Genomic DNA, 25532 nt, shown 5'->3' with positions numbered 1-25532 from the left:
GAACTAATATGAAATGAATCTCAAAAATAGATCAAAACCTACGTGATATGTAGCATTACCAACAAAAATTTTGGCTCAAGAAAGTCTAATGTGTTAGCAAGTTTCTAATTGCCAAACTAGAACACTAAGGTAGACCTAATATGTTTGGTGTTGTAAGAGAAAAACATAATAAAGGCAAGGATGAATAAGAGCTTGGCAGAATGGTAACAAAGATAAGTAAGTCAACAACCCAGGCACAGGGTACAAAAACAAAGCCTATTTACTAAAATTGTTTTAGTGATACCAGGATTGAAGTCCCAAAAAAATATCATTAGAGAAATGTGTTGGTCAAGAGACATTTCATCCTTATGACTTATAGGCTTATAAGGAGGTTTTCAAGTTGCCCTAGCTGTCTTTCAGGTATGATAATGGATTTTGATCAGGAATGATATTTACTTATATTTCAGTATAAAGTTTTTAAAATTTCACTTGTCAGCAGGTGTTTATTTTTATATATACTCATTCATTTGTACATACATATACACATATGAAGGGGCCAAACAAAAATAGTTGAACTTAATGAAGTTCATTAAGTCAAAAACTTAAAACTTCATTCAAGTCACTACTACAAATAAAGATGCAAAAACATTGTACCATACCCATAAGTCCCAACCCATAAGAGATAGAGGACAACAGAAATAAGTGTATTAATTGTCAACTTTATTCAGTTCCCCCTAAATTTTGACCATTCTGAAACTTCAGCTCTATATTTCTTTTATCCACTATCAGTGTCCATAATCATCTTCTCATCTCCTTTATTGAACTTGCTCCCAGCTATTTTTGCATATATTTGCCCTGTTTTGCATATATTCTCTTTGCACCTCCAAATCCACTCCGCATTCTTTTCTATCCTACATTGTGCCCCAGGAATCTGACCAGTATGGTTTCAATGGTTCTCTTACCTGCTGGCTTCCATTTAAATTTGGCCAAAGGAAATTAACAACAAGAGATCAATGAGTGGGAGGGGAGTGCTTTAGGGTATTTACTCTACTAATACCCTCTCTATTCTATGTCACCGCACATTAAAAGTCACAGTTCCTGTCAGTCAGCCCTCATCAGGTTTTAGAAACTCCTTATTCCCTTTACCATCTCAAGCTCAGAGGGTGGGAACAGCTCATAGTTGGTGCTGGTATGGGAAATTTAATTATCCAGTATAGTTTCTTAAGCCTTCATTCAATTCTGTAAATAAAACTTTATTACATCACCTGGTTTGATCATGCCAACCTTTTCCTTCCAGGATCCTGAAACAGAGTCTATGTTTGTTCGTTCTTCCAGGATATAAATTTATCATCTTTGATTTCTTTAAAAAATCCATATTAAAAATAATGTCCATGACTTTGCTTATGCTGTTGCTTCTGTCTGACCCTCACCATATTTCTATTTCTTCAGCTCCTAGCCATTTTTCAATTCTTAGATGAAATGCTATCTCTTCCTAAGACCCTCCCTCCAAGGTGACTCAAATGCACAATCCTGGTTAATAGCTGTTTTTCTGGTGTAATTTTCCATTGCTTCCACTTTCATTCTTAAAAATGTGTAAGTTCAGATGATAAATTATATAGTCACTGTATCTATGAATCCTTCAACCAGAAGTAATTTCTTCCAATTCTGATCTCTATGTAATTTTATTTGCATTCTTTATACAGAGCATTCTTTTTATTGTTATCATGGTCATTTATGTTTATCTCCAATCCTTTCATGACCTGTATACTCCTTGAGAACAACAACCATGTGTCTCACTGCCCTGCTCCTCTTAGTCCCTAACATACTGGAAACTACATACATAGAATATATAATATACATTTAAATTACATATATGTATATATAAACTATATATTTATTTATATTGCATACATTTAAACTATATGTAGAAGCTATGTATGTGTATGTGTACACATATATACATGTGTGTATATATACAGAGAGAGAAAAAGAATGAATAGCATGGTTCTGCCATGTATCTCCTTCGCAATATAAAACATTTCAATTTAATCATTGTCTTTGAATTAAAGTTAGATGAGATTGAAATTCTAAGAAGGAAAAAAGTGATCAGGCAAATATTTACTTGACTTTGAGTACTGTCACCCTTCTCAGAGAAACCATGACTAGCTGAGTGCTAGGCTCAGGAAGGTAACCAGTAGCATGACAAAACAAATAGGTGAGAACAGTATAAACTGAGGGGTTTTCTCCAAAACAAATGTGTAGCTTGGAAACTCTCCAAAAATTGGGGTACATTGAGGGGGCTAATTTCATACAAATCAGTCACAGTAATCTTTACAAAAATTTAAGCTCTTTTTAGGCTCAGTATTGCAAGGCTGGGAACATATAGGTTACTTTTCTTTAATCTTTCCAATAACATGGCATACTTCTTGATGACAAGGAACATACCTCATTCATCTTTGTTCTTCTAATATCATTTACTCCACTAACAATATATTGCTGAACTAATAATGGTGGCTTCGGATGTAGATCTTTTATCTCAGACTAAAAGTGTAATTGTGTGTGTTTGTGTGTGTATATATATATATATATATATATATATATATATATATACACACACACACATCAATTTAAAATTTGGGTACCCATTCAATTGTAGGAAACACAGTTTAGTGCCAAATTATTATTATAGAAAAGAATGCTATTAAAATATCCATATACTTCACACTATGCTACAGATAATACAAAGCAATTCAAATCAAGCTTGTTCTCTGGCTTTTATGCTTAGGCTGACAACACCCAGCATGAAACTGAAATTTGGAAAATGTTGAAAGAGCCCATCTTTTTCGTCAGTGGCTTGATTTGCTCACCATGCATCTTCAAACATTCACTATACTGAACTGTCCCCCACTTTAAACCAATTTCACATATTATTAAGAAATTAAACATGTACTTGAGGTTTTGTCCAACTCAATTTTAATAATATCCACCAATCTTAGAATTATAAGAGATCAATGCGTTCATCAAGTTCTTCTCTCCACATTGATGGCTCTCAGTGTGGTGACATGAGAGAAACAACTATGGAGCTTTTGATTATGGAGCTTGCCCAGGCTCTACTCCTGAGCTATTATCAACATTTATAGCTTGAACACACTCAAGAATGTATGACTGAAGAGGAACTAAACCAAGAGGATAAACAGCTTTGTTGCTCAATGCCAGGAGGGTGGGGATGTTTTGCTGCATTGGACTGATCTTCCAGCCCTCCTGTTTTATATCATCTCTCCTCTTTTCACTACTTCTTACTATTGGCAGAAAATGTTAGGTTAACCAAAATGACCCCACAATCCTCTCCTCCTCCATACTCTTCACTCTAGGGTGACATATCTTGGAAGGTAGCTATTATTTTAACATATACGTATTCCTATATATGGAGAGATGGGAGGGGGAGTCAGAAAATAAGTAAAAGTAGTATTACAGTAATCTATAGTTACTAATAACAGTTCAGAAATCTGAACAATTCTGTAAACCATGATCCAACAATGCATGTTAGGGATGAAAAGATACAGAATATAATTTCATTTGTCGATACTGGCTGTGGAACTAAGAACATTTTCCCTGATTCACTGTGGAGCTTCCAACTTCAGTTTAAGAGGCATATTTTTCCTGAATAAGTCTGAAAACCACATCATTGCTTAGTACTCTCAATAGTTCTTTTATTTGAAATACCCATGATTTTTTAGACTAGGCAACCTCACAAACACTACAGATTTACAATATAATAAAATATCAAAATCTTTTCTGCCTTGCCAAGTTTTCAGCAATTCTATAGAGAACATAAGATTATATTAAAGCATAGAATCCTGGAGAGAGTGAGCAGTAGGTTCCACTTTACTATTTAAAAAATAAATTCTAACTGTTCTTTTGTAACTGCAATAGCGCAATTTGCTGGCTTATGGATTGAAATGTCATATTTTACATTAGAAGGAATGTTAGGCATCATTTCAAAGAGTGTTCTTCACTGACAACTCATGAACCAAACGATCTGTTTTGGAGGAAAGGTCTGCAATAACTCTACCCTTTAGGTTATCTTTGGCATTAGTAATATATACATATGCATTTTTTCTTTACTTCCTCAAATTCTTTTTAGAAGACTTTAGAATATAAACTATTCAAAGAAATATCATATCCTCTTCTCTCAGAAACAATTATTTCATCATCATGGAAGATTTCAACTGGTCAGCTTTATTAAAATGCTTCTTTTAGCTTCATTCAGGAATATTTGCTTCAAATCTACACCTCTAGTGTGACCAACTTGGGATAGATTTGTTATCTTCTACATGGTCATTTTGAGTAGCAAAATTTGTAATTCAACTACCATTAGGAGCTACTAAAAGCAATGGGATCTAATCTGATTGTATAAGTATGTTTTAGGGAAGTTGTCCCATAAACAGAGATATAGAGGAACACCCTGCTGTGATTGGCATGTAATTAGACCTTCAAATTTGGAAGCTATTAGTAAGAGTTGCTCTTGAAGGATCAAGTCTAACATGAGATTAGCTATTGCAGGTTCAAATGGAAAATGGAAAATAGTTTTGAATTTCACCTCAAGAAGTGTTCAGTCAAGTACTTAATACTGTTTTCTTATGTGCTTGATTTTAGAAACCATCACACCGTGAAGATGCTTGAAAACATCAAAAGCCTCAAGTGATTTAATATTCCTTAGGAATTAATATAAATAATAATATATTAAGTACTTAATATGAACTATGAACTTTACATGGATTATTTCATCCATATTAAGATATTCTTATAAAGAAAAGTAGTACACCATCCCATTTTATGGAAGAATACCAGAGGTTCTTTAAACTCTCTAGGTTCTATAACTTGCTCATGGTCACAGCTACAGTGTGGTAGAGTGAGGATTTGCCTGAGCAGTTTGACTCTATCACCTTACATTCTTACCATAAAACTTTTATCCCAGTACTGTGGTACTGTAATTAAGAACTGTAGAGTTAAATATGGGTTTAACCCTGATTCTTTCGATTTCTAAGGCAGTGATTGAAGGGAAGCTAACCTTTGAGAGTTTCCTCATCTGCAAAATGAGGTAATAATATCTATTTCATAGACTTATTGTAAAGGTTAAAAAAAAAAACATAAAGGGAGCTAGTAAAAGACTTTCTTTTCCATTTGTAGAAAGGTGAGGGGGGAGCTACTTAAATTTCACACATCTCCAGACATCTTTTATTCATTTTTTCCCACACATCTTTTAAAATAAAACTATAGAAATCAAAACAGGGAGCAAATAAAACTATCTATAGCTATTCCTACAGCACAATTGGGAGATATGCGATAATACAATCTTGAAGTTACCTTTAGGTAGGGAAATAAACATCTGAAACTAGCAGAGTTGTCTCAAGATCACATAAAAGCAAAGGGTCAGGTGTAAAATGTATGGAAGACAGAGCAACAGGAGTGATGGGATACAGACAGCGCACTAAGGTTCAAGCCCAGAGGAAGTGATTTCCATCCTGACTCAAGAAATGCTAAAAACAGGTGATCAAAACACTTGGCTACTAGACAGTGATCACTAAGAGGTTGGAAAGTGTGCAGTCCAGTTAGCAACAGTCTTGAGAAGGCATGGTTCTGATGAAGAAAGAGCACCTAGAAAAGAGAGGTATCCCCTGGAGGCATGACGGTAAGAAGAAAAGAAAGAAATGGCAGAAAGAGAGCTCTAAGGAAATAAAATATTTTCAAAAACATTAGCTAAAAACAGGAAAAAAAAAAAACCCATACACCCTTTATTATAGAAAATGCATTTTACTGTGGAACTAGATGAAGCTAGTGAAGTTAGAATTTGGTAAATTTCAGGAGGAAATTTAATAAACCTTGCAAATATCCCTCCATCCCCTTAGGATCACCTGCTATTGTTGTTCAAATTCATCAGACATGCTCATGAATAGAATAAAGAATCCAGAAGCCACTCAAAGACATCATGAGAAGAAAACAGGAAATGAGTGTCAACACTTTTCCTCAAATGAAACACACATACACAGATACTTGAGGCAGAAAATACAATGTAGCACAACATTCCACTATGAATTAAATAATCTAGTTGGAGGTAGGAAGGAACACCATGAATTAAAAATGTTAAACTGAATAGAAATCTTAATAGGGACTTCTAGTTTGGGCCCCCATGTAAGAACTTGGAAGTCATCCCTCCTGTCCTTACAACAAGTAAAAGCTGAACAAACCAAAAATTGGTGATAGTTCTTGGTCTCATTAGAGAACTGTGGTTACAAGGCACACAGCCTCCCCAAAACCTAGGGGGACAGGTGAATCCAGAGTCAGAAATGAGATGAGGAAAGCTAGTCCCTCCAAATATTAAAATACTCTCTACATTAAAACAATACGAATATCCTATTTCTTTTTTTTAAATAAAGATTATTTATTTATTTATTTATTTATTTATTTATTTATTTATTTATGGAAAAGAAAGATCATTGCGAGGGGGTAGAGAGAGGGGGAGAATCTTAAGCAGACTCCACGCTAAGCTCGGAGTCTGGCATGGAGCTCAATCCTATGACCCTGAGATCATGACTGAGCTGAAACCAAGAGCAAATACCAACACTCCTTGGAGCAATGTAACTGAATAGGGGCTCCACAATTAACATTCACAATGTTTTAGATACAATCCAAGTTTATAATCCTTGACATATATGCTAAAAGGAAAAGACGATCAATAGAATGCAAATCTGAGATTACCTCGGTATAGGAATTTTCAGTCGAGAACTTTAAAGTTGCTGTTAATAGCCATGCTCAATGAGGTAAAAGAAAATATTCTTAATGAGTGAGAATATAGGACATTTCAGCAGAAAAATAGAAAGTATAAAAGAGACAAAGGGATATTTTATAAATGTAGCATATATGCTTGAGGTAAGCAATTCATAAAATAAGTTTATTTGGAAGATGGAGATTAAAAAGGCACACTCTTCAAATTTGAATATAGACCAATAAATATTATCCAATCTGAAGTAGAGAGCAAAAATATGGGAAAAAATTAACAGTACTGAGGGACCTATGCAAAAAATCTGTCACACAAATTTGGTGAGTGACATAAATTTACAGATTTAAGAAACTTAGCAAACCCTAAACAGAAAAAAAATAATACAAAGAAAATCATGCCTAACTTCTCAAATTACTGCAAATCAAAGAAAAAGAGACAAAAATGAAAACAGAAGACATGATACAGGGATTTAAGTGACTGCAGATTTCTCGGTAGAAAGTACTGAAGGCAGAAGACAGTGGAACAACATCTTTAAAGTGCTGAGAGAGAAAAAAATGATCATACCAAATTTTGTACCCTTCAACAATGAAGGTGAGGTAGACTTTTCCAGACGAAGGCAACTGAGAAGATTTATTGCAAGTATACCTTCAAGGAAATGATAAAGTAAAATTTTCAGTTTAAAAAGAAATGATATATGCAAAGTCAGATCTTCCAGACATAATGAAGAACATGTGACATGGTAAATATCAAGTAAAATATAGAAGACTTTGTGTTCCTCTTAATTTAAAAAAAATATATATATGTGACTACATAAAACAAAAAACATTTTCAAGTGAGGTTTATAATATATGTAGATACAATGTGGAAACTATCATAAAGGATGATGACAAGGAGGAAGAGGATAAATGAATGAATACATTTACAAAGGTTTTAAATTTTGTATTAAATGCTAACATATTAACTCTGTGTAGATTGTGAAAAGTTAAATATGTGTACTATAATCTGTGCAACTACTAAAAATATCACAGAAATGTGTAGCTAAAAAAAAATAAAGTGGAATTCTAAGAAGTATTTCATAATACAAAAGTGAACAAGATAGGAGAAACCGAGGAAACAACAAAGCAGAGGTGACAAACTGAAAAAATGAACAAAACGGTCATTCTATATCCAACCATATAAATACATTAAAAATTAGTGGATTAAACATTTCAATTAAAGTTATTAGAGTAAAGAAAGATAATTTGGACAATACTAAAAACCACCACGACTTATTCATATTTATAGAGTCGTCTTCTATTCAATAGCAAAATACATCTTCAAGTACATGTAGACAATATGCTGGGCTTTGAAACAAGCCTCAATAAATTTAGAAAGATTAAAATCATAGAGTATGTTCTCTGAAAACATTGGAATTAAATTAGAACTCAATAACAATATGATACCTAAGAAAGCTACAAGTGTTTGAAATTAACAACATATCTTAATAATCTGTGGATAATACCAAGTGACGCTAGAAAATATTTTTAACTGAATGGTAATGAAAATGCAACATACCAAATTGCATAGGATGCAGCTAAAATAGCAAATATATTTGCCAAACATATTTTTAATTTCTGAGAACTGGAAATGTTCAGTTTATAAAATACCAGCAATAGAAGAATAAAGGATAACTCTTGGATTTCATAATAATAGATATTGACTTCTAAATCTATTGTTAAGATATAGGCAGTTACAGGGGCTCCTGGGTGGTTCAGTCGTTAAGCGTCTGCCTTCGGCTCACGTCATGATCCCAGCATTCTGGGATCCAGCCCCGCACATCGAGCTCCCTGCTCAGCGGGAAGCCTGCTTCTCTCTCTCCCACTCCCCCTGCTTGTGTTCCCTTTCTCGCTGCCTTTCTCTCTGTCAAATAAATAAAATCTTTAAAAAAAAAGATATAGGCAGTTACACTGCCAACATTTGAATGAAGACCTCATATAAAGTTTTCTAGCGTTCACACTCCATAAATTTGCTTTTTCCATGTACCCAGGGTCTTTGATCCCCAAAGACTGCTTAAAAAGTAACTGTCATAAATGAGATCCATAGCTACAAAAGATCCTGTGATCAATGAACATGCTTACTCTGCTTTCTGAAGTCTTTAAACAGGCAAATTAAGGAAAAGAGGTTGATATAAATAGAGATGCCACTTTGTTCAATCACTAACAGCCTCCCTGCATTCCTGGTTCTTTTGAACCCTGTGCAAACCATATCATAGTCTGAGTTTTTGTCGTTCTGTTTCCATGGTTGTGGTAATATTCACCTTCTCAATTGAAATACTTCTAGCTTTTTAAATTATCACTCCAAATCTTAACTGCCTCTAATTCTTAAAAATAAACTAGTCATGACCAACTTGGTTAATGACATTACTCCCACTCCATTTTAATACGTGCTATACTAACATGCTATTTTGATACATGCCTTGGGAAAAACTCCTCAAGATTGCAGGAGAAAAGGGATGCTTACTTTCCAATTTAGTAGATCCAAGGGCAATAAGCAGTGAGACAGATGTTTTAATATCAATAGAAAGCAATAAACACTTTCTATTTGACACTTGAAATGAAGGAAAAATTAGGCAGACAGTATTTATATTCTTGCAGAGTTCACTGATCTTCCTCAGTGAAGGAACCCAATGTGAATTCTTCCATGACTTCAGTGGTCTGAATCAAACTTTATTTATGCCACTGAAAAATTATCTTAACCTTTCTTAGCCTTTCTCTATATACTTGATCACAGAACCCAGGGCCTTGCTTACCTATCCATGCTGTTTCTTAATCCCCCTGGACAATTTTTCACTGTGTTCCAGACTTATTTAATAGTTCTCCCTCAACTTAATTTTAATAACTCTTACTTATCCTTCAGATCTGAGCTTAAAGATCACATCTAGGAAACCTTTTCTTCTGTCTCTCATGTGAGCCTGTATGACCATCTACATTGACCATCATAACATATCATTTTTGCTTACTGATTTGTTTGTATCCTGCAACTGTATACCTGTTATGTGTGCAATCTTAATTTTTTCACTTGGCTCCTAGATAGGATGATTGAATGAATAACTGCCTATACCAGAAGACTCTCCTGATTGGTCTTTGCCTCTGACTGTGCTTTTGCCTCCAGAGTATTTCACAAAAGGATAATGATTAGTCAGAATATCCTAGATCAGTACTTCTCAAACCTTTATGTGAACACAAATCTCCTTGGGATTCAGTAGCTCCAGGATGAGGCCTGAGAGTCTGCATTTCTAACAAACCCCTGGGTGATATAAATACTTTGAGTCTGTGGACTCATTTTGAATAATAAAATTCTAGACTGCAGGATTAACAACAACACAACTACACAATGAAATCTTAGTAGTTTAACACAACAAAATTTTCTTCTTATGTGAAGCTTTGGATGTTCTCTAGGACAGTTCTTTATTCAGTAACTCAGGGATCCAGATTGCTTCCATTTTGCGTCTCTTCTATCTCAGTGGAGTTTTCAATATTACCATAACAAAATGAGACAGTCAAGCAGGAGCTTTTTGCTAAGGAAACTCAGAAGTGTCCCGTTTACTATCACTTACAGTCCATAGACCCAAGCTTGTGACTTGAACCCACTTAATACAAGGGAATGGGGAATGCCAAGAAATGAGAATAGAACTGGTATGAGTGAATGTCCCACTAGTGTCACCTAAAGCAGTGGTTCCCATTCCTGGATCTACAAGAGAATTACTCAAGGAGTTATTAAAAACTATCATTCTCCAGGCTCTAACTCTAACCAAATTCTGATTTAATTAGCTTGAGATGGAATCCAAGAATTGCTGTTTTATAAACATTTCCCCGGTGAGTGATTCTAATGTGTAGCCAGGGATTGAAAGCCACTGATTTAGCAGCCTAAGTTCTTCTTCTATAGAATTTCTGCCTGACAAGTACAAACAGAACAAAGGCACAAAATGGGGCAGGAAATTTGGGGTATCTTTCTGAAGAGCCAGGGGTGACTGCAGATATCTACACTTCCTTCAGAACTGGAGCAAGTAGGATATATGCTCTTTCTATTTAATATATGTTCATCCTATTTAAACTTTAGGGTAGCCAGGTCTGGTCAAATTTTTTCATTTAAAAGTAATCCAAAGCATCTTCACGCTTTCAGTTTTTGTGACCTGTATCAGTTGATTAGAGAAACCCACCCTCCTGATATTTTAGGGACAGAAGAAAAATGTTTCTGAATGGATACTTGGTTTTTAGGGAAAAAATCATTACATTTCTTGATTTTTCAGGTATATATATTTTGAGATATTTCTATCAAAGATTCAACATATGTATTATTAGAAATGGAATCAAATTATGTCCTTTTAATGGGAAGTTATAATATTTTCCCAAATAGAGAAAAGCAGAGATATCTACCTAACATTTCTATATAGACATGAGATCAGTTTACATTACTTTGGAGAAGAAATATCAAGAAACTATGAATATCTCACTAACAGAATTGGCATATTATCAGGGACTGCAAATCTCTCTATTAGGAAAATGTTAAATTAATCTAGTCCAAGAGAAAGTTTAGTAATCTAATTCATGGAGCTATGGTATGTCCTTGGTAATTACAATGTTTAGAGCAAATGAATTGCTTTGTTGCCAATTAATTTCCAATTAATAGCCAATTCCTGGCATTATTCTATAATTTCCTGTGAGGGAAGAAATCAAAAAATTAAAAAGTAAGCTCTAATTATGATCTTGGAAATTTTCCAGATCACAGTTAGATTAATCCCTTCAGTGGAGCTGACTAACACTGACCTGAACAGACAGATTTACATGTATTTTGGAGTTCTCCCCCCTTATCAACTTATCAATGCATACAAAATGTATTGGTAAGGACTTACAAAATTCTATTGTTGTAATCCTAAGTGTCCATCAAGAGATAAATGGGGGGAAAATGTGAAAAAAAAACAAACCCATAATGGAATATTATTTAGTCTTAAAAAAAGAATTCTTTGCCATTTGTGACAAAGTGGATGAACCCAGGGGACAGTATGCTAAATGAAATAAGTCAGACTCATAAAGGAAAGTACTGTATGATCTCACTTATATGTGGAACATAAAAAAGTAGAACTCAAAAAGAGAGGACAGTGATGGTTGCCAGAGACTGGAGGGTGGGAAAATGGGAAGATGTTGGTCAAAGCATAAAATTTTAGTTGTGAAGGACGAGTGAGTTCTCAAGATCTAATGGTGATGATAGTTAATAATACTTCATTATATACTTGAAATTTGCTGAGAGTAAATCTTGTGTTCTCACTACACACACACACAAAGGTAACCATGTGAGGAGATGCATATGTTAATTAGCTTGATTGTAGTGATCATTTCACAACGTACAAGTATATCAAAACATACTATACACCTTAAATATATACAATTATTTGGTCAGTTATACCTCATAAAGCTGGAAAACAATTCAATTCTTATATCACTGGCTTCCTATATTTTCTTGAGTAAATATAGGATAATAAATAAAAAATAAAAATAGGATAAAAAATAAAAAACCCCAGCTTTTTAAAAGTGCAATTTATTTAGTAGATCAACCCTTAAAAAGAACGTTTTTAAAGTTAGTTTTGAAGGGCAAGGTGGATTTCACTCAGATATAAATGTATGTTACTTAAACATGCTTATTCTAGAACTTTGAACAGAAAAAGTTCTTCTAAAATCTAATAATTGTTATTGTGTCAACTGATAAAACAAAGACTTGCCTCCAACACTGAACCAGATACAGCATAAAATAGACCCTTAATCCTCTATTGGTGACAGGTCTGACTCTAAAAGACATTCTCCAAGCTTTCTAATTTAAGGGTTTAAAAATTCTCATCTGAAAATATGCCTACAGCTGGAAATTTCATCTAAAATGAGAAGCTAACTTTTTTCTAATTTCATCTTTCCAACCATTGTCTACTGAGAACCTACCATATGTTGGGCTTATGGTGATAGATGCTTAAAACAACAAAACAACAACAACAACAAAAAACAGATGTGGTCTCTGATATCGTATATATGCTATCACAAATTGTTATTAGTATATGAATTTTCAAAACGCAACTGAAGTGCACTTTTTTTTGTATACTTCCCATATTATAGCACAATATGACAAACACATACTTTGCCTCTGACAACTATTCCTTAGAGTATTTTATATAAACTTAGAAGCAATGCTTTCCTAAAGGTTTTAGGTTGTCAGTACTAACAACTTCATGCTGCCACGTATAATAAAGTTGGATTATTGAAGTATAGTAATAATCTCAGATTGAATTTAGGATTTTGCATGTCCACCACTGGGCTCAGGCATTTCTAAGCCTATCTGAAGAAATGGTACAACACCCCAATAGTCAGTGATGTTTATTTGCTTTGGAAAGGTTATCCTGCAGGAAAGAAGTTACCACTGAGGGAGAAGATGATTATGAATGTTGCATAGTGTCTATCACTCAGACTTGTCTTTCGGCCCAGCTTCCTAGTACCTCCATGTATGAGTCTTATGAAGAATAAGGAAGCTATAAATATGACATGAACAGATTCTCCCCCCGACCCAGTTCTGTAAAACATTTAGGGCACAAGCAGAATTCTCCTACCTTGATGAGTTTGATAAAACTACAGCAGAGAGCATGGTACCAATGGTGGCAAGGGGTGGCAATGTGAGAAGTCATGATACCTGAGAAGGATAATATGTCAGAGTACTGTCATAGCCCAGAAATACCCCTCGTGCAGCAATGATCAAGAACAGAGACGAGTGCCTGGAAGAGTAAAACAACCCTTAGTAGAACTATGGAGCCCAGCAAAGCACTGATGATGCATCTTCATAAGCACACATGAGACGTTCTCAGCCAATCATATAAATACAGGGGAACTGGGAGGGAGGCTTTGCAAGAGGCCAAAGTCATTTTATGAATGTGAAAGTAGCCAAACCCAGACTTCCTAAACTCTTTTCTGGTACAAGTTTCCACTCTAGGGCTTATAGGATATGTCATGCATATGAGAAAAGCAAGAAAGTGACATTTGGGTTATCACTTTAAATTTGGATCCATTCTTAGTCACCACCTATCAGAATCCAGGAAATTTTTAGGGCTCTATGCAAAGTTTTCTGCTTTTATAAAAAAAAGGTAAATCTGAAACATATTTAATCACACATAATCATTATTTTGCTACATAATTAAAAATAAATGGTAAGTAGTTCACAGAAATGACAGTAATTAGCATTAATTTTATGCAGACAAACCAATTTTTAGAAAAAATTTCTTTAGTTCATTTTGCCACTTTTCCTGTATGCATAATCAGTATTGACATCAAAACTTTTAATCACTATCATATACTTTGATAGGCAGGCACACATTTACACTGATGCCAGACAAGTTTCTAAACCTTACTGTCAACATCAGCAAGGGTTGTACGCTGTATACTTAGTTGCCAAAGAGTGCTGGTTAGGTAGTCTAACAGTAATCCCAAATGTGACTTTCGTGTGAAGAGTCAGGCACAGGTAATAGGAGAAATTGAGGTGTGTGTTGGCAAGTGGAAGAGAGAGAACAAGATGCAAATGTATCTCTCAACACCTCTGAGATGTAAATAAGGAGGAATGTTAGAACTGAGGGAAAAGAAGAATATATCCAAGACACCTGGTCAAGACTAGACTTCTTGTTATTCTTCAAATCTCCACTAGATACCCTAAAGTAATTCAGTCAGTTGTGAGAGGTTTGAAAAGTTCTTCCATGTGTGAAGATATCTTACGCTTTATTTGCGTAATTAAAATGAAGTCTTTTTGAGTAACAACCTATCAGTATAGATAAGAGTCTACTATCAAGTAATAATTGTGATTTTATTCACAATTATTTCTATGAGTTTGTGCCAGAACCCTGAAATTATATGTGCTAGAAGATCAAATAAATGTGGTTCTACTTGTGGCAATGGCAGATTTTGTCATTTGTAACCAATCCTTCCTGAGGACTGGTCAAATTATTAAAAAGCATCCTATTTGAAGATCTAAAAACGAATAATTAACGGAGCAAATATCAGGGCAAAGAAGGAAATCCCGAGAGGTAAACTTAGCATTGGGAGACACTCTTTCCAAAGGAGCATCAGTTGATTGAAGTAGAAATACAAAGGAGTCAGAGAAGCTGATCAGTACTTTCAATAGGACTTACTAAGGTAGGAAAAATATATGGATTCCAGGGATCACTAAGGAGGAATACTAAACCTCCAGTTTTGGATGGGGACCTTGAATCCTCTAGCCTGGAAATAAGAGTGAAAGCAAATAAAACCTTTCTCTTCAGGTCTAAAACCTAGCTACAAATCATCTCATGTGTAATTGAATTAGGGAATCCCAGGATAGCTAATGTTGGTAAATATCTGCCAAAAACTAACGTATCCGGGAGGAATGTAACATCAAGTTTCAAATTATCTTCAGATTTTTTTCATTTTCATTTTCTGGCACCCAATAAAAACTAACCAACCACATAAGAATGTAATTTTTTAAAAATAAGATAAATAAAGACAAGAGAAACAAAATCAGAAGCGATCCAGATAAGAGTTATTAGACACCATCTAAAGTAACTATGTTTAATATATTAAAGAAATAAAACACAAAATTGAGAATTTATGTATAAAATTGGAAACTAGAAAAGAACCGAATGGCCATCCTAAAACTGAAAAATTGTAAAATTTCACATATAAAATTAAGAACTTGATGGAAATTTAATAGTATATTAGACATAGCTAAGGAGACCATAAAGAAATTATATGGGCAAAGAGAACATCATGTGTAATTGTGTAATTGATTAAAATCTACATTTTTACTAATACTCCTTTACCTGTTTAATCAATAGTCCAGCAATGGTCCCCTCCTCAGTTGAGCAGTGTTGTTCTCAGGGTTACCCTCAAGTGCCTCAGTAATTTTGCATTAGCTTGCATCAGTATTCTGCAGCCATTTCTTCAACCTCTCCTCCTTCAACAATCATTCCTAGAACATTCTTCCTCACTGCCACAGCCACTGTGTCAATACATCTCTAGCCTGCTTTAGTCACTCAGTTACTAGTTCAGTTGTAACTCAAAAAAACAAAATTTGGGGCTGGTGATAATGCTCTAGGTGACATGTAACTTCTCTTTTTGACCCTAAGAATTAACATCAACAACAAAAACAAGTATCTGTTATATGTTCCAGACACTCTTGTAGGTGCTGGGAGATGGATGCAGCAGTGAAAACAAAAGGGAAGCAAGCAAACAAACACCAAAAAGTTAAAAATCTCTGTTCTCTAAGAGAGGTAAGTGTACCATAAGCAAGATATAGATATAATAAGTAAGTAAATATAAGTATTCTAGAATGTGAAATACATGATGGTGAGTACATACTTTTGTTTTTCTTACTGATACTGTAATTGAGCTAAGGTTGAAAAAAACATATATTTTTATTATTTTAGTACTTGAAATCTGTTCAGACTAACCTTATGACACAGCATATGTTGAATTTTTTAAATGCTCTTTTATACTGGGAAAGAATGAGTGTTCTGTGAGGTATTCTTTACATTTGGGTTAGGTGAGTTTTGCTGATGACAATGTTGAAAATTTTTGCTTTTATTAATTTTTTGTTTGCTCAATCCATTACTGACAAAAGTGTGCAAATTTAGACCATAATAGTATGCATTTGTCCATCTTTCTTTTTACTTTTGGTAAATTTTGTTTTATAATTAATAAGGATATGTAAGTTAGGTTCTTGAAAAGTTGGAGTTACTTTATTCCTTGTGAATTAAACCTTTATTTTATTATGACAGGCCTCTCTTTATCTCTGGTTATACTTTATGCCTTAAAGTATTTTTTTTTTTTTTTTGCTTGATGTTTGATGTTTGATATGGAAGCACAAACTTTCTTTGGTTATGTTTGTATTAACTAGTTTCTCTGGAGCATTTCTTAGCGCCAGGTCTCCCATAAGGCTGGGGCTCTTCACAAGGTTCTACTAGGGGAGTAAGCTTCTAAGAGTCCTTATATGGCTTCACAGACTACTGGCCAGAAACATTAGTTCCTTGCCATATGGGTTTTTCCATTAGGGCAGCTTGAAATATGGCATCTGAGCTGTCCTCTTGTGCTCTCTTGCTTGATTGTTCTGAGGAAAGTCACCTGCTATGCTGTGAGCTTTCCCAGAGGACTGAAGCTTTCTAACTGCCACTTGAGTGAGCTTGGAAATTAGCCTTATGATGACTGTCTCCCTGGCCAGCAGCTTGATTGCAGCGTTCTGAGAACCCTGAGCCAGAGGCACCCAGCCAAGCTGTGCCAGGATTCCTGACATAATAATGGTTGTTTGTTTTTTTTTAAAATATTTTTTTCATTATATTATGATAGTCACCATACAGTACATCCCTGGTTTTTGATGTAAAGTTCGATGATTCATTAGTTGCGTATAACACCCAGTGCACAATGCAATACGTGCCCTCCTTACTACCCATCACCGGCCTATCCCATTCCCCCACCCCCCTCCCCTCTGAAGCCCGCAGTTTGTTTCTCAGAGTCCATAATAATGGTTGTTTTTTTTAAGCTGCTAAATTTTAGGGGTAATATGTACCATGCAGAAATAGATAACTAATAAAACTACCAAACGTTAAGAAGATATTCTGGCCTGTAGAAACCACATAAGTTCATTTCTTGTAGGAACAATTTTATTTAAATCAATAACATTTGCTTCCCCCACCCCCAATCTTACTGATACATAACTGGCATTCAATATTGCATAAGTTTAAGGTATACAGCATAGTGACTTGACATATATATATATATTTTGAAATGATTACCACAGTAACTTTAGTTAACATCTGTCACCTCATATAGTTAATTTGTTTTTCTTTGTGGTGATAACTTTTAGGATTTGCTCTCTCTTTTCAAATATACCATAGAACATTGTTGACTATAGTCATATTGTACATTACGTCCTCAGTACTTATTTATCTTTTAACTCTAAGTTTGTACCTTTTCATCACCTTCACCAAATTCCCCCAACCCTGTTTTTTTTTAACTGATTAAAATCAATATGGAAATTTATTATTTGGCTACATGGATATCATACAGATCTCAAGGGCTATACCTGGGGCTAATAAGTGCCTGGAGCAAAAACTAGACTCTTTTATTCGTCAAGATCACCCTTTACATTTTTATGTCATAGTTTTTCTGCTTCTCCCTCTACACAGGTACAGATACTTTTCAGCCTCTCTTGCATTAATATGTGTTTATTTTAGTGTGTATTTGTAGTTCTATGCCAGTTCTAATTTTTGGTATATTTGTAGTTCTATGCCAATACATTTATTAACTTATATTTAAAAGCTAATCCATTTCAGCTGGAATTGTCCTATTTGGCTTGGTTTAAATTTCACATCCAAGTGCTAAGAAAAGACAGTTAGACTTCCTGTGTCCCAGTACAAATTCCCTGGAGGTGGAATCTGTCTGATTGAGTGTGATTATCATTCACCTCTTCTCCCATTTGGAGTTCAACTCAACTGAGAAATAGGGATAAAAGTCAGTATGGGGTAACCGGGTGACAGGTATGAAGGAGGGTATGTGTTGTGATGAGCGCTGGTGTTATACGCAACTGATGAATCATTGAACACTACATCAAAAACTAATGAGGTACTATATGTTGGCTAACTGAACATAATAATTTAAAAAAGCACAATCAAAATGCCCATTTTATTTTTGGTAAAACTAATTTTCATGAGGAGGAACAGCATTTCCTTTTAAGACAGCTGATCCCCCAAGCTTTCCAGTGATATCTAAAGCTGTTAACTGATAGTGACTGTATATGAAATATGAAGTAATTGGAAGTTGCCAAAAACCTATCATTTGCACTGACCAGTAGGAAGCATAGTGGAATGGGAATGTCTACCCTAAAGGCCTTTTGAGAGTTGAAGAATTATCAGTTAGTCTGGCATGGGACTTAAAGATCTGTGTTTTTACAAGTACTGGGTGATTTTGAGGTGGTCCAGGAATCACACTTTAAGAAACAGCCAAAAAAGAAGAGCAACTAAAGAGAAGCAGCAAGGAAATTGCACAGAGGAAGAAAAAGGAAAATAAAATACACAATGTGGGTGTCAGGTAAATTTCTATAGGTGCCAAGAAGTTTGTGTACATTTGATCTCATTTTGAGATATATAACTCTTATGTCTTTCCGGAATTAGTCAAATATTTCAAAATGCTTTCTTATAAAATTGCACAATGTTTTCATGATCAGCAAACTTTCTCTGTTAAGGGCCTGCCTGATAGTAAATATTTTAGACTTTGTGGGCTATACAGTGTCTTTCACAACCACTCAGTCCTGCCATTATGGCACAAAAATAGACATTGATGATATGTAAATGAATTGCATGATTATGTTTCAATAAAACTTTATTTACAAAAACTGGCAATGGGTGGTATTTGGTCCATGAGCCATAGTTTGCCAATCTCTGATGCAGTTGATTAACAAGTATTGTCAGCTATTTGAGGAAGACATAAAAGTTAATTGGATTTCTAAAGATTACATAGAAATTCAACAGGAACATTAAAATCTTGGTTAAATTATAATACAGCTTTTTAAAAAATTACAAATTATAAAGGAAATTTATAAATAAAAATTCTGAATTGGAGTCTGTTTGGTAAGCTATGGAGATCTAATGCACAATAATGTGATTACAGTTAACAGTACCGAATTGTATATTTGAAATTTGCTGAGAGGATAGATCTGAAGTATTTTCACCATAAAGAAAGAGGGAAAAAAAATGGCAACTATATGAGGCGATGAATATGCTAAATAGTTTTATTTTTTAAAGATTTTCTTTCTTTCTTTCTTTCTTTATTAGAGAGAGAGAGTGACCATGCAGAGGGTGGGGGAATATGAGGGAAAGAATCTCAAGCAGGTTAAACGCTAAGCCCAGAGCTCAATGTGGGGGCTCAACCCCATGACCCTGAGATCATGACCTAAGCTGAAACCAGGAGTCAGACGCTGAACCAACTGAGCCACCCAGGTGCCCCTAAATAGTTTGTTTTATAATGTGTATGTATATCAAATCATCAAGTTTTATACCTTAATATATATAATTTTTAATTACCAATTATACCTCAATAAAGCTGGGGGAAAAATCTACTTGACAAGTAGACTCTGCTGAGCAAAGAACAGTTAAAAATAATAAACTACTTATGGTTCTTGAAAGAAAAGATATTTCTTCTGAACAGCTTTATAGTAGTTACTGAGGTTACAACATATGCTAAGGAAATCATAGAAGGAAAATCATATTTTTAACTTGCATCTAAAGAATATTAATAGGAAATCTTAGCATATGGAAAGTGTCTTATTAAAATATGGGGAAGACATCTCCATCCCTTTCATTGACTCTAAAACATAGCTGATGTCTAAGGAAAGGATTTCTGATATTGCAGGTTCAAATACATCATCAGTGCCCAAATGTCAAGGGTTAAGAGATGTTCAATGAAATGTGGTTAGTGAAATGTCATGTGGCAGAATTCCAATCATGAAATGCCACAAAATGAGGGGTCACGGCAACCTGTGGTGTGAAAGAAAATGTCAGTAGTAGAATGGAACAGTAAAAAACACTATTCTGCTTGTTATCTAAATGGACACTTAGCAATTCATTTCATCTTCACTTGATCACTTTGCTTCCTCTGTATGATCTGTGCACATGTGAGTGCCCCCTTTTGCTCGCTCTCTCTCTTCCCAACATACATTTTAAACAGGCACTGTTTAAATACTTTTAAAAGATAAACAAAAATGATATAAAATAGAAAACCCCATTGAGCTCAAAGGTAGCTATTATTTCTCACAATATACTCAAACAAAATATAGTGAGGTTAAGATATTATACTATGATAGAAATGAGTTCCTGAGCCAGTTAGATTTTAGGAAATTACTCATAGTTTTTCAATCTGATAGTCTTATCGAGAGAAAGGCAATCTGAGCTCTGCCTTCCTGTTCTCTATGATTTGTAGCCATTATTTTCATGTTTTCTAGCACATTTTATTTGCAGTGCTATGTAGTATCTCCCACTATGGAATTGTGTAGCACACAAATACTGCAGCCAAAATACAATCAATTTGCCAGGAATTAGGCCAGTTTGTGTGAAGTTAGTAGTAGGTTTGGAAATAGATATTACTCTCGAAGTTGGTAGACTATTACTTTGGTTACCAGCCAACTAACCAGCCACTCTGTACCCTCATTCTTGTGTAGTCTCCCCTATAAATCTGGCTGGCCCTGAAATATGCTTTAACCAATAAAATGCAGCAGGAGTGACATTGTGCCAGTTCTTGGCTGAAGCCTTAGGAAAACCCAGAGGTTTTGCTTTTGTACTTTACATTTTTGCATTTTGGGAAGAGCCAGCTGCCATGTAAGAAGTCCAGCTACCTTGAGAACACTACGTACATGGCCAAGTTGACCTTAGGAAGACCACACATGGTTGAGAAATGAGGTGTCCAGGCAATGGCAAAAACAGAGGCCCTAAGCATATGACCCCAGTGGAACTGATATCACCAGTGCCCCATCACTTGAGCCACACCAGGTGTACTATGTGCTACAAAGATGAGCTGAGCCAACCCACCATCCTCTGTCCAAAGTCCTGTCCCACAGAATTGTAAGCAAATAAAAGGTGGTGTTTTTAAGCCACTGAGCTTTGGGATAGTTATGCAGAACCAATGCGTAACTGAAGTTGAAGAAGAGGGGCAATCACAGGCAAAGCCAGGAAAAAGTAAAGACCCTGGTAACCTAACAATGTTCTTGAGGGAAATCCAGGGAATGTCATTATATACAACCAAACACACTCTGCCATAGGTGCCCTCAGACAAATCATGTACCATGACACCAGGTAGTCTTTTAATAATGAGAGGAGATGATATGGTCTCATCAAACAACAGAGGGACATATATATATACTGTTTAGCTTTTGGGACATAGGTCCTGTCTGGGGGGCAGAGAACAGAAACGTTCCTTCTGCAGGTTACTTTTAATAGAAGGGTCAAGAAAGAGTAGAAGTTGTCAAGGTTTGTATTTCTATATTTGCATCGGTAAACAAAAATTTTTATATAGGCAAGGTGTTTTGACCACCCTGTAGAAACAAAACGGACAGCCATTCAAAATTTGGTTTGGATGTTGAGACTAAAGACACCACAGGTTTTCTGGGGAGAGCAGGTCAAGATTCTCAAGCTGGTTAAAAAATGGCTTGAAAGAGTATAGAAAGGAAGCTTGCTTGGGGTTTTCATGGTGGAGAGGTGGAGTGGGGTAGGAATTAGGGTTACCTTACAGAAAAGGGCATACCTGGTTTGAATTTCTTATCAGTGCTAAAGAAGGGAGAATCTAGGCTGAGACAAAGAAGAAGCAGTGGTGAGGCTCAAAAGCTTTCAGCAATCAGACATCTGAAAATGGAGTCAAACTCTTTGTTACGATCCATCCCTTAATGTTTGCTGACTAAAATGTGCCATGTTCATTTAAATGAATTTGAACTTATTAAAATATGCCATTATGCATTCCATGAAGCCATTGCATGAGACTTGCAAGGGTAAAAACAGGTCCTTGAATGTCTTCCTCAAGAGCCCAGTGTTATAGACTCTGAAAAGTAAAATGAGTGCCTCGGTCACTATCAGTAACATCTGGAACTCTGAAGAGGATAAGAAGTGTCTTGATGAGGCCATGGATTTTAGCTTTAGTGTGTATAGAGACATGTGTGACCTTGATATATATTTTGGTTGTCTATGAGGCAAGAAATTACCAGAGTTCTTAGGGTAGATAACTAAAGGGGCAATAGTGGTTAAGGAATTGTTGTTGCTGCCACTGAGTAGATCAGACATCCAGACCATTTGCAATGGTTCAGGAGACTAAAATTGTGCAGATAGAGCTGATTTTTGGCCAAGGCATCCAGTGCTAAGACACCTGACATCCAGAGTTTCAGTGCCTGAAGTGTGACCAATTGTGCTGATCCTTGTGTCCTGTCCTATATCAGAGACATCCTGGTTAAAGGATAGAAAGCAGCTGCTCTCCAGGGAGTTCCATCATTTGTGATGGTGATAAATAATTTCATCCATAAAGTTCACAAACTCCTTTTGTTGTTCATTCAGTTGATCCCAAGGGGCTTAGGTAGCCAGACAATTGGAGATGGGTTATCTTCTTTCATACTCTGGCATATAGCAGGAGACTAAGGACAGAGGAGGCAACCCCTCCTGCAGGAAGGACATGTCAGAGGGCCCAGGCTTGTTTCTGTCCTGTAGCAAGGCACCTCGGCAGTCGTGCTGAGTTTGAGGGTTGCTACTTCCATGACCCAAGATAGGCAGCTGGGTATGGAATGTCACATGTCCAGTGTGTGGCCAAAAATTGCCAGTATAATGGCATACAGCATTGGGTCAAGGGGGGCAGTTTTTGCATCAGAAGCCTGTAGGCAATTTATGATCATTATAGGTGGTCAGGAGACTCCAAAAGACATGAAAAGAGGTTGCAAAAGCCTCTATGACAAACAAGTCTTTGGAGATACTGATGGGAATGCATATTGTACAAAATCTGAACAGATTCCAGGGAATTTTGTTGTAATCTACAGTAGGAAAATATGTTTGTATGAAGTCGGAAATTTCAAGAATATTGATATGGAAACCTAAATACATGAGACCAAGGTGTCAAGTTTGCAGTTATTTACTGTGTGGTCCTATTTATTCTTTACAGATGCAAGAAGAGGGCAGATTAGACCATTAAATGGAGAAGTGGGAATAATTACCTCTTCTCTAAATAGGACTTTTACAATATAGTTCAGTCCTTGAAGGCCCCAATTCTAATTTAAGCTTTATTAACTATTTTAACTAGAGAGATGGTCCATGTAGTCCTGTTTTGTCAAGCTAATTTGTAAGTGCAGACTTAATTTAATTTTTAATTTACTTTTCATTAGGTCAGGGCAATTATGCTCATTTCATAGGACATTTTTGGGCAATAGGTGCTGTGAATAAGGGGGATTTAGACAAGACGGTAGTTTCGATAGCTAAAATGAGGCATGTGTTCTTTATGTTCAGTAACTCCCCTAAATTATGGGGGGGAGGTACTTTGTTTGAATTTAGTGGGATTTCCCAGTGTAACTGTAATTTGAACCCCCATGTTGATTAAGGCCATAAAGATTTGCCAATTGGTGCATTCCTCTACTTTATGTTCAATAACTGCCCTAAGATTATGGGGGGGGTGTTACTTTGTTTCAATTTTGTGGGATTCCCAAGTATAACTGTAATTTGAGCCCCCATGTTGATTAAGGCCAGAAAGTTTTGCCAATTGGTGCATTGATATGAAAGTTAATTAAGAACCTATACTGTAGAGGCCCCAAAACTAATCAGCACCTTTTTCTTTCCCCTTTTCTCTGTACATTACTATAGTAACTTTTGGATTTCCAATTGGATCAAATTGTGGACCTCTTTTTTCATTTGTTTATTTTGTTTGTTTCCTTCCTCTCTCCCTCCCTCTTTCCTTTCTTTCTTCCTGCTTTCTTGCTTGCTTTGTGTGCTTGTGTGCGTGTGCATGTGTGTGTGTGTGTGTGGCTACTGGATATACTTCAGTGGGTTCCTCTCTACTCTGCTCATATATATTATGTGCTTCTTCCTCCAGAGAGCCTCAAATCAGTATCATCAGGGTTAGGGACCTCACCTTTGGCAATGGTTGAATTAATCCTTGATTGTGCTATAGGAATGCCATGGGTGTTTTTCCCTATATCTCTGATGATAAGTATCTTTTTTGGCAACAGAGATAAAAGTGCAACAGCAGCAGCACCAGCAAAGGCATTTTATAGTGTCCCAGTGAGCCCTCTGTCTTTAATAGGGTAGAATTCAGCAGTTCACACTTTCAAGTAATGACTGCTATTCAGGATAAATAACTGTTCTTCTTCCATTGAGTTACCATCCAATGTGCCCATGTATATTACACAGAATGTAATCTTCCCCTTGAACTCTCTGTGAATGAGGGCATACAGCTGAATGAAACACACCAGGTCACAGTTGATCACAAGGCAAGAGTCATTCTCTGAACCTAGTGTCAGTCACAGTTTTTGCAGGAATCAGGACACCTAATTTAATCTAAGACATACAGATGGGTCCGGGCTGAGACACGTGACTCAGGGCTGTTTTAATAAGGGCCTGAATTATATACTTCTTTCCCTAAAAGCCAATTAATTATTTAAACTTCTAACTTAGGTTGGTTAAACCTATAACAGAGGTTCAGTAGAACTTAGAAGATAGAGCACAAAGCAGCACACCTCAAAATGCAGGCTAGCCAGCAGGCAGCAGCCCAAAGTACGTGCTGCTGTCAGACAGCAGAATCTGTTAGTAAGCCAGAGAAAGAGAAGAAAGACCCCCATGATGGTGGTCATTGTCTAGGGATTCCACTCTCAGAGTCAGCTGTAGCATTCTGCAGAGAGAAGAATCATACACAAACAGAATGGACCTCCACCAAAATTTGTTTTGGCTGTCAAGTCTGCAGACTCCAGGCACACACCAAGAGGGTATGAAAAAGGTTTATTATTTATGTAATGAGGCTTTCAGGGGAGAGGAGAGCGGACTTCCAAACATGGCTTGAGAGAGCAGAGAAAAAAGACTGGTTTGGGTTTTTGTGATTAAGGGATGGTAGGAAGGGGCTTTTGTGGCTTGACCTCCCTTTCAAAGAAAGAAGCACCTAGGCTTTCTTAATCAGCATGCCAAGATGTGGGCAGAAAGGAAAGAAGAGAGGTGAGGTTGTAAAAGCTCTCAGCAGTC

At 35.8% G+C, this 25532-nt stretch overlaps 1 protein-coding gene across 1 annotated transcript in view; it reads left to right on the top strand.

Moving 5' to 3' along the window:
- Window positions 1-25532, top strand: part of GNGT1 (G protein subunit gamma transducin 1) — a 205731-nt gene that overhangs the window by 72100 nt on the left and 108099 nt on the right. Inside the window, exon 3 of the mRNA XM_087861074.1 lies at window positions 15965-16064. The gene's annotated coding sequence lies outside the window, so the exon portion shown is untranslated. The remainder of the gene's footprint in view (window positions 1-15964; window positions 16065-25532) is intronic.

This window comes from Ursus americanus, chromosome 3, assembly GCF_024610735.1.
Source record: "Ursus americanus isolate L20-20 chromosome 3, mUrsAme1.1.p, whole genome shotgun sequence".
In the NCBI taxonomy this organism is placed as follows: Eukaryota; Metazoa; Chordata; class Mammalia; order Carnivora; family Ursidae; genus Ursus; species Ursus americanus.
The sequence above is the reverse complement of the archived record's forward strand: the minus strand, read 5'-3'. Positions and strand labels throughout refer to the sequence as shown.